The sequence below is a fragment of the Sarcophilus harrisii genome, chromosome 5 (assembly GCF_902635505.1).
Source record: "Sarcophilus harrisii chromosome 5, mSarHar1.11, whole genome shotgun sequence".
Classification (NCBI taxonomy): Eukaryota; Metazoa; Chordata; class Mammalia; order Dasyuromorphia; family Dasyuridae; genus Sarcophilus; species Sarcophilus harrisii.
In genome coordinates this window covers 46,493,663-46,504,819 of record NC_045430.1, presented here as the reverse complement: position 1 = coordinate 46,504,819, position 11,157 = coordinate 46,493,663, and positions in this window count along the sequence as shown.

Here is an 11,157-nt window from a genome sequence, read left to right as displayed (position 1 = left end):
GTCACACAGCTAGTGTCTGAAGCTTGATTTAAACTCATAAATAACAATTTTTCTGAATCCAAGTATTCTATTCAGTGAACTATCTAGCTGCTTATCTATATCTATATGTATGTATGTATCTATACAGATCTATGTAGATATATAGATATGGATATAATATATATATATAATCTCATTTGAATCTCAGAATTATTACAGTAGATACTATTTTATTAACCTCATTGATGACAGAGCCACACTTGAACCAAACTAAGTAGTTATGTTTTGCTGATAAGATTTAATTAAGATATATCTAAGAGTAATATCTAATACATTTTACAATATTAGCATTTATACACATTAAAAGGGCAGACACTGTGTTAAAGGACCAAGCCAGAATGAAATGGGAATTTCTTTCAACCTCTATATCCCAAGAGAAATATTATGGAAGCAAGGCATTGATGGAGCCAGTAGATGACAAGATTACTTGTTCCATTCTCTGGAAAATATGATGATAAGAAACAGATTTCAGCTGTTCTTAAAATTTTCCATCTACTGGACAACAAGACTGCCAAGAAATATGGTTATTCAGGATATGACACACAAGTACTCCTTTCACCTGCATCATATCCAGAATAGTCATCATGGTTTCTTGATACAGTTGCAGGAAATCTGTCAGCAAAGAAATCTTTTAACAGATAGCTGTGTTCTACAAGATACAATGATATGAAGGGATTCTTCAGCAGTGTAGCTCAAATGATTTCATTAGCATTCAGAACCAGATGACACCAATAAATCCAGTTTCACAGTTAAAGAAATAAAGATCAGAACAATCAGAGAGAAAAGTTAGCTGATGCTTTGTTTTTACATATAAGTCTATCAATTTTGCAGATTTCTCAAATCAAATGGATCTGAAATTGTCAGAGAGAACATATATGTCTGTCTCTACTTGTGGCACCGAAAGTGACTTGTCTATTAGTCGGAGACAGTACTTGAATACAGGTCTTCCTGATTCCAAAGCTGGCCCTCTATCCAACATGCTACTAAACAAGAAATAGTATTTATTAAGTGGACATGATAAGGAGAAATGAATTTGCTACATCTTTTTTGTTAAGACATAAGAACTGTAAAACTTAGCAAAATTGTAAACATTCTCATCTGGTCTGTGTGTTCGATTTGGTGGCAGAGTTTATTTTATATTTTACTATGACAGTTGGGCTACTTTGAGGGTAAATTTTCCATTAAAGAGATCATATTTTTATTCATGGATAGCCTACAGAATTAGTCCTCTATTAAAAAAAAAAAAACCCACCACAAACCAAAAAAAACCAAAAAAAACAAAAACAAAAACAAAAAACAAAAAACAAAACCCAAATGCACAAAAACCCAAACTTTTTGGGGGAGATAGAATTAGGATTTTAGAAAATATTTGTTCCTTCTACATAAATTTGGGAATGATGACTATGTGATCAATGTGGATTATGTTTGCAACAGATGGAGAGGCCAAAAATATGTGATGGGTTCAAGAATCACTTATGTAAAACATTTTCTGGTTTATGTGATTCTCTGCTCTTATAACCCAACATATGTTGGAAGAAATAGAGATCTAAATGCAGATTCCAAAGCAAAGATTAAAACAAAATAAAAATAATAACATAGGGGAGAGGCAGTCTTTTTGAGCCCTAGGGGACAAAAGGGTTTCAAGATGTCTCCAAATGTTGTTAGAGGTTATTTGTAAGTAATACTTACTCTGTGTGGGATTTAGGAGAGAAAGTTAATGATTTAGAATTTCATTCTCAAGGAATCTGAAAGGAAGAGGTAGCTTTCTTTCCACTTCAAAGGTCCATTTAAAAACATTAGGATGACAGAAGCGAGCTATATTTGGAGAAAGTAGTTTTATTTGTAAAGCCCCATTTTCTTTACATGCTTCAATTGTTAATAAGAAATGCTAAAGTGGAAAGACTGAATATGAAATGTCATTTTGTTCATACTTTCCCAGTATTTAATTTACAACAAATCTCTGGTTCTACTAAAGTGATGTAAGCCAGGAATGGATATACTTGATTCTAAGAATGTCTTTGTTGATATTGCTATTAACTCCTTGATTTCCAATATGGTTCTCATGTTATTTCCTGTTTGCATTCTTTCCTTTTAAAAGTGACTAAAAAAAGATAGTGATTTTCATCTTTCCAAGTTACTCTTTTTAAAATTTTCCCCTTAGGCCATCTTTAAACAGAAGAGGAGAATAGCATAATAAAAACTCTGGCTGAAGTGTTAGAAACCTGGTCTATAGTTTGGCTGCATGACCTTCATGAAATCATCTTAACTTCTGAACTTTAATTTCCTCATCTGTAAATTAAGGATAAAGCAGCAGTAACCCCCCACAATTTAGGTATGATAAAACCTGCTCACTTTCTTTTAAAGGTTAGTCAGTCATTCAATCAGTACTTATGTTTTTTGTTATGGTTGTTTTTTGGTCATATCTTACTCTTTGTGACCTCATTTAGAGTGTTCTTGGCAGAGATACTTAGACTTTGCCATTTCCTTCTCCAGCTAATTTTACAGATGAGGAAACTCAGGAAATCAATGTTAATAGCCTTGCCCACAGTCACCTAGCTAGCAAGTGTCTGAGGCTGAATTTAAACTCAGGTCTTTCTGAATCCAATTCTTGCTCTCTCTGCACTGCACCACTTAATTTCTTACAAGTAGTAGCATACAGAGTTGTTGAAGGGTAATCTCAGAAGAAAAAGCCTTGGAAACTTTAGGGATCAAAAAAGGCCCTCTGAAGAAGGTAGGATTCAGTTAGAATTTTGAAGAAAACAAAACAAAACAAAAAAGCTAAGGGGCAGAAATGGGGAAGAAGAGGAGTCTAGACATGGGTCAAAAGCATGAAAGGTCATAGAGATGGAGGGTGAAGTATAATGTGTAAAGAGCTGAAACTCTTGAGTTGATGCACTGAGGTCACCAACTGAGCACTTAAGGCTAACTACCAATTGGACAATACTCTATTAGTGTATGGTTGGAAAATGGCCCTTCCCAATATTTTGTGCTGGTTCAATCTTTTGGTGTATACAGAGAATTGTGGGAAGGATTAGGGGGTGGAGTAAGACAAGCCAGAGTCACTTGGCCGGTGGAGGTGGAAAAGGAAAGTCTTGGAGATAAGGATCAAATAAGGACAAAGGTGTCCATTCCCTTCACTTCTACCCCTAAAGACCAAGAATAAAGACCAAGGACTTTTGCTTATCCTGACTCCTGCTGATTCTAAGGTATCCAGGGTGCTAACTCGGTCTTCACAATAATGGAAGAATAGTAGCAAATGAGCCCATGTAGCTGGACTATAGGAAGGGAATTAAAAAATAAACAACCTGCATAGATAGGAAAGGCCCAGATAAGGAAAAGCTTTAAAGATCAAAGAGAGAAGTTCATATTTGATCCTAAAGGTAACAGGGAATTTATTGGGTAGGAGAATAACATGGTGAGAACTAGGTTTGAGGCTGCTGAGTGTTATGGATAGAATGTGTGGGTGTCTCTAAAATGTTATCCTGAAACTTCTCATTCCTTCCTTTCTTCTTCTAGTAATACCAATGTCTTGATTCTAACTGTCTTTCTATTGGGAAGGCTTGATTGAAGTAGGAAAGATTGAAGGCAAGGAGATCAATTAGGAAATTATTGCAATAGCTCAAATGAGTGGTGATAAGGACCCAAACTGAAATGGTGGCTGATTGGAGTGGAGAGAAGGAGAAATATAAGTGAGGTGTTGTGATGATAGGACAATATTTAGCAATGGATTTGGATAGATGGGGAAGGTGGAGAACGAGAGTGAAGAGTCAAATATGACAGTACTGTTGCAAATGAGGAAGCCTAAATGTTATCTCTATCAAGGATTATTAATTGAATTTCCAAATGCAGTGGATTTTTTTGCAGTTTTTATTTTCCCTGATCACTCTTCCATATTTAGTGCTCTTGACTAAATACCTATCTTCTCACTCACTTTGAAAATCTCCCATCCTTTAATTTCCATTACATTACAGTCTTTTGCTTGGTCTACTTGGTCTCCTTCACTTGTTTTTCTTTTTCAACCTGATGAATAAATGTGGGTGTCCCCCAAAGTGCTGCCCTTAATCTCCTTATCTCTTCCTTCCTTCTTTGTTTAGCGAATACCAATGCCTTGACTCTGTCCCTTCTTTGGGAAAGGCTTACATATTTTTGTTGTTTAGTCATTTTTAGTCATATTCAATTCTTCATGACTCTGAGAATTTTTTGGCAGAGATAACTGAAAGGGTTTGCCATTTATTTTCATGATGAAGAAACTGAGGAAGTCAGGCTTAAATGGCTTGCCCAGGGTCACATAGTAAGTGTCTGAGGTTAGATTTGAAGATAGTCAAATAAAATAAGTCACAGGAAGATGTTTTCCTGACTCTAGGTCCTGTACTCTATCCACTGTACTACTTAAATGTTCACATATTTTTAGCTTTCCCAAACTCTAGGCCAATATTTTCTTTTTTTTTTTTTATTTCTTTATTATTTATTTATTTTATTATAACTTTTTATTGACAGAACATATGCATGGGTAATTTTTTACAACATTATCCCTTTTATCACTTCTATTCCGACTTTTCCCTTCCCTCCCTCCACCCCTTCCCCTAGATGGCAGGCAGTCTTATACATGTTAAATATGTTATAGAATAGCCTAGATACAATATATGTGTACAAAACCGAACAGAGAAGGTAAAAATAACCTGGGAAGAAAAACAAAACTGCAAACAGTTTACACTCATTTCCCAGTGTTTCTTCTTCGAGCGTAGCTGCTTCTGTCCATCATTGATCAATTGGAACTGAGCTAGATCTTCTCTTTGACGAAGAAATCCACTTCCATCAGAATACATCCTCATATAGTATCGTTGTTGAAGTATATAATAATCTCCTGATTTTGCTCATTTCACTCAGCATCAGTTCATGTAAATCTCTCCAAGCCTTTCTGTATTCCTCCTGCTGGTCATTTCTTACAGAATACTAATATTCCATAACATTCATATGCCACAATTTACCCAACCATTCTCCAATTGATGGGCATCCATTCATTTTCCAGTTTCTGGCCACTACAAACAGGGCTGCCACAAACATTTTGGCACATACAGGTCCCTTTACCTGCTTTAGTATTTCTTTGTGATATAAGCCCAGTAGTAGCACTGCTGGATGGATCAAAGATGTATGCACAGTTTGATAACTTTTTGAGCATAGTTCCAAATTGCTTTCCAGAATGGTTGGATTCGTTCACAACTCCATCAACAATGCATCAATGTTCCAGTTTTCCCATATCCCCTCCAACATTCATCATTATTTTTTCCTGTCATCTTAGCCAATCTGACAGGTGTGTAGTGGTATCTCAGAGTTGTTTTAATTTGCATTTTTCTGATCAATAGTGATTTGGAACACTCATATGAGTGCACATAGTTTCAATTTCATCATCTGAGAATTGTCTGTTCATATCCTTTGACCATTTATAAATTGGAGAATGTCTTGATTTCTTATAAATTTGAGTCAATTCTCTATATATTTTGGAAATGAGGCCTTTATCAGAACCTTTAACTGTAAAAAATGTTTTCCCAGTTTGTTGCTTCCCTTCTAATTTTGTTTTCATTAGTTTTGTTTGTACATAGGCTTTTTAATTTGATGTAATCAAAATTTTCTATTTTGTGATCAATAATGATCTCTAGTTCTTTGGTCACAAATTCTCTCCTCCTTCACAAGTCTGAGAAGTAAACTATCCTATGTTCCTCTAATTTATTCATGATCTCATTCTTTATTAGGCCAATATTTTCAACAGTCTCCAGAATTTTGTCTTGGACAGCATGATAGTTTTTCAAACTCAACAAGTTCAAAATCTTTTTTTTTCCTGATGCAGTTGGGGTTAAGTGACTTGCCAAGGGTCACACAGCTAGCAAGTGTTAAGTGTCTGAGGTCACATTTGAACTCAGGTCCTCCTGACTTCAGGGCTGGTGCTTTATCCCCTGTGCTACCTAGCTGCGTCCCCTCCCCCCACTTTAAAAAATTTTGGTTTTTGCCAGTGTACTTTCTGTCTTACCCTACAGAATTAAAGAAGGTTTGGAGAAAGATAATTAGAATATAAGATCATAGATTTAGAGCTGGTAGGGATCTTAAAGGCCATTCAGTATAATTCCTGAGGCCCAAAAGAGTTTAGTTTCTTGTTCACATACCAATTAAATATCTGAGGATGTATTCTTAGCTCAGTCCATCATTTACTTTAAATCCATCCCTCTATAAACCATATTAGGCTATATCAAGTTCCTTCAAAATCCACTCCTTCTGCCTTATATTGCTATCCCTAAGTCATTTAGTTGACTTTATTTTTCTTTCTTCTTTTTTGTCATTCACTTCCAATTAGCCTCCAAACTCTATCATTCTAGATTTTTAAATGCCTTTTATATTTGTCCCTTTCTCCTCATTCCCACTTTACCACCTAATATTTGATTTTTGTATTTAATTAGGAGGTTTTTCTTTTTTTTATTGGCATGCCAAATTGTTGATCTGGTTTTCCTCTCTTTTGTTGATGAAAGTGTTTAGAGATACAAATTTTCCTCCAAGGACTGCTTTGACTGAAGAGTCCCAAATTTTGGTATATGGTCTTATTATTTTCATTTGATTGTTTCTAGGCTTTAATTTTTGACTGTACCTATTCTTTAGAGCTAAACTATATAGCATCCAATTTATTTTAATTGTTTCTGTTTTAAATTCTCTCTTAATTTCTTTTCTTGAAAGAGAATTTTCTTGAAACAAATGAATAAATATTTCTGCATTTATTTATTTGTTTGTAAGATTGTTATACCCTAATACTTAATCAATTTTTTGTATTATGCACAGCTAAGAAACAGGCACTGCCATTTACATTTCCATTCAATAATATCCAAATGTTAACCATATATAAACATTCTAATATTCTATTAAGGTCTTTAATTTCCTTTTTTGATCATTTTTTTTTGAAGCTAGATTTATCTAGGTCTGAAAGTGGTAAATTGACGGTCCTCACTATTATAGTTTTACTATTTTCCTTGTAATCTTTTACTTTAAGTTTACAGGTGCCATTTGAAACACACACATAAATTTGTGTGTATGTGTGTGTGTGTGTGTATAGACTGCTGTTAATTCATTGTCTCTGGTATAATTCAGCAAAATTTAGCTTTCCTGTTTTTTTCTTTTAAATAATTCCATTTTTGTTTTTGCTTTTTAATGAACCCTTGATTATTTACTCCTGTATTTTCTTAATTTATGCTTAGGTATAATAGGTTTTGATCTAATGCATTATTTTAATATAATATATTTTTAATATATGCATCCTTTTTGTTTCAAGTGTGTTTCTTTTAATATATTATTGAATCTTGCTTTCAAAGCAATTCTGTCATTCACTTCCATTTTATGACTGAATTCATCCCATTCATATTCATAATTATGATATGCTTTTCCTTCTCTTTGTTTACTGACCTGCCTTTATTGAGAGACAGAGAAATAATGAGCTCTATACCAATATTCTTGGCTAGGTGTAATTTATTTCTGTTCCCTTGTCTCTCTTCTCTTTTCTTCATTTAGAGTCTAATAATAGGATCCTATTATTTTTTTTTTTCTTTTAAGACTCTCTTTGAAATCTACCCTTCTTAGTTTGTTTTGTTTATGACTAATCATTCCTTAATCTATCTTCCCTCTTATTCTTCATTTTTCCTCATATTTCCCTATTGAGTGAAATGTGTTTGTATATTCAAGTCTTTGTATGTGTGTATTTCCTCCTTCCTTTGATCAGTTCAGATGAAAGGGAGGTTGAAATAATAGCCAAGTCCTTCAAATCTTCCTCCTTGTTTAGATGCACATTTGGCTTGGTTATTCTGATTACATGAGAAGTTCTTTCATTCTACCCCCTCCCTTTCCTTTATTCTTTTAAGATCATCAAAACATAACAAAACTACATTCATGCTTTCTAATTCATTTAACTCCCTCTAATTACCTCAGGTGACATTAAGGTTCTCAAGGAATTCAACCCATTCCTTCTACCCTTCCTCTCCCACCCTTCTGAAGGCAAACAGTTAATTTTTATAAAGCCTCCTCTGATTATTTACTCATACTTACCTTTTTTTATTTACAAGATATATGCATGGGTAATTTTTCAGTATTGACCCTTGGGAAACCTTCTGTTCCAACTTTTCCCCTCCTTCTCCCCCACCCCCTCCCCTAGATGGCAGGTAGCCCAATACATGTTAAATATATTAAAGTATATGTTAAACACAATATATATATGTATATGTATATATATATATATATATATATATACACATATCCATACAATTATTTTGGTGCACAAGAAAAATCAGACTTAGAAATAAGGTAAAAATAACCTGAGAAGGAAAACAAAAATGCTCTGCGGGCAAAAACAGAGGGAGTGGAAATGCTATGTTGTGGTTCACACTCATTTTCCATAGTTTTTTCGCTGGGTGTAGCTGGTTCTCTTCATTATTGAACAATTGGAACTGATTTGGTTCATCTCATTGTTGAAGAGAGCACGTCCATCAGAACTGATCATCATATAGTCTTGTTGTTTCCGTGTATAATGATCTCCTGGTTCTGCTCATTTCACTCAGCATCAGTTCATGTAAGTGTCTCCAGGCCTTTCTGAAATCATCCTGCTGGTCATTTCTTACAGAACAATAATATTCCATAACATTCATATACCACAACTTATTCAGTCATTTTCCAATTGATGGACATCCATTCAATTTCCAGTTTCTAGCCACTACAAAAAGGGCTGCCACAAACATTCGTGCACATACAAGTCCCTTTCCCTTCTTTAAAATCTCTTTGCAATATAAGCCCAGTAGTAACACTGCTGGATCAAAGGGTATGTACAGTTTGATAACTTTTTGAGCATAGTTCCAAATTGCTCTCCAGAATGGTTGGATGCATACACAATTCCACCAACAATGTATCATTGTTCCACTTTTCCCACATCCCCTCCAATATTCATCATCTTTTCCTGTCATCCTAGCCACATATTTACCTTTTTAAATGTTTTTTTTTCTCTTGACTCCTGTGTTTGTATTTCAAAATTTCTATACAGTTCTAAAATTTTGAAACTCTATATTGTTCTGAGTTTTTGTTTTTTATTCAGAAGTACTTGAAAATCTTCTATTTCCTTAATGGTTCATTTGCTGTAGAATTGTACTCATTTTTTCTAGGGAAGTTATTTTTGTTGTTAGTCTTTATCTTTTGGAATATCTTAAATACTTAATTCCAAGCTCTCCAGCACAGTGTAACAGGGAAAGCTGAATCTTGTATGATCTTGACTATGGTTCCTCATTACTCAAATTCTTTCTTAGCTGTTTGTAGCATTTTTTCTTTGACCTTGAAGCTCTAGATTTCAGCTTTAATATTGTTGAGATTATTGACTATGTCTAGAATGATTCTCTTATTTCCAATTCTTGGAATAGTTTGTCTCAAGATTTAGTCTGGGCACTTCCTTTTATGTTAGATATTTTCTGACCTACCCCAAGTACTTTACCTCTTAAAATTACTTCTTTAATCATTTTTTAAAATTTTTTACCTCTTAACAGAGAAGGTATGATCATCCTCATCATCATCCATATTCTTATCAATACTCATCATATTGTATTTTATCAGCATTCACTTTATGTTTGTTAAATTAAGTTGAATTTATCTTCCCCTATATTGATAATTATCTGAAGACAGGCCATGTTATTATTTTTTTAATTTTGGTATTTTTACCCTTCCTTCCCCAGAATATAGCATAAATATTCTTTATATTTGATAACTAATGAAGATTTGTTAAAAAATCTAATAAAGATTTATTGCCTCCTAATTCTTCCTCCACACAAAACTTACAGTGATAGAGAAAAAGCAGCTTAGGAATTCATTCTACCCCATCTCCCATTCTATATGAAATTATCTTCATCTTCATCTTTCAAAGGATGGTGAAGGTGAATAGTCTTTCATCATCCATCCTTCTTAGATCCTTCAGATGTCAAACAGGAGGCTCACATGACACTTGAGTGTGACCCAACCAGATTAAAATGTAATTAGGAATAAATAACAATACAATACAACAAAATAATGTTTGTATGTAGTTTTCCAAGTCAATATTATGTGGCTAGACTTCTTATGAACAGTTTAATGGCCCCTTCTTTATTTAAGTATAGGATTTTAAAAATATTTTATTTTTTCCAATTACATATATAGTTTTCAATATATATTTTTATAAGATTCTGAGTCCCAAGTTTTTCTCCCTCCCTCTCTTCTCCCCTTCCCTAGATGTCAAACAATCTAATGTAGGCTATAGAAGTTCAATCATTTAAATATACAGACACACACATATGTGCACATACACACATATACACACTTTAGATATTCTGATAATGAGTTAGGTTAAAAGAAGTATTGGATTATGCAACTGTGATGGCAATTAGTCATAGAAAAGTCAACTGTGCAGAGAATTGGAAACTGCTATGTGCACTTTCTTTTGAGTAGTCAATTATGTACTTATAAAGATATAAGTATAACCATTCTAGACACAGAAATATTTAGAAATATTCATGCTGTGTGATCCTGGTCACTTAACACTGACTGTCTTACCAAGAAAGAAAAAAAAAAAGGAAAAAAAAGATAAGAGATCACATGTATATATGTACATGTATACATATATACATGTGATCTCTTACATAAGCACAGACATAAAAGAAAAGCAATGAATTAGAAGGTAATAATAGTAATCATTATAAATAGCTAGCATTTATATGATACTTGAAATTTTGCAAAATGTTTTAGAAAGATATCACATTTTTATCCTCCAAGCAACTCTTTAAGATGGGTGCTATTATTATCCCATTTTTAGAGTTGAGGAAACTGAGAAAAACAAAAGTCTTAGTTTGCTGAGGCCAGTTCTGTATATATTCTGCTAGACTGTCTCTCTCCCTAAGAGCTACTTAAAGAATTTCATAAAGTTATATTGAATTTATTCATTTAACCAAATGTATTTAGTTAAAAATTGAAATTTGATTATAACTATTTCTAATGGTAAAAAAAAAAAAAACCAAACCTGACGATTTCATATTTTATTGGATTAAAAGCTGAACTGCAAATTATACTTTCCAAACATTTTAT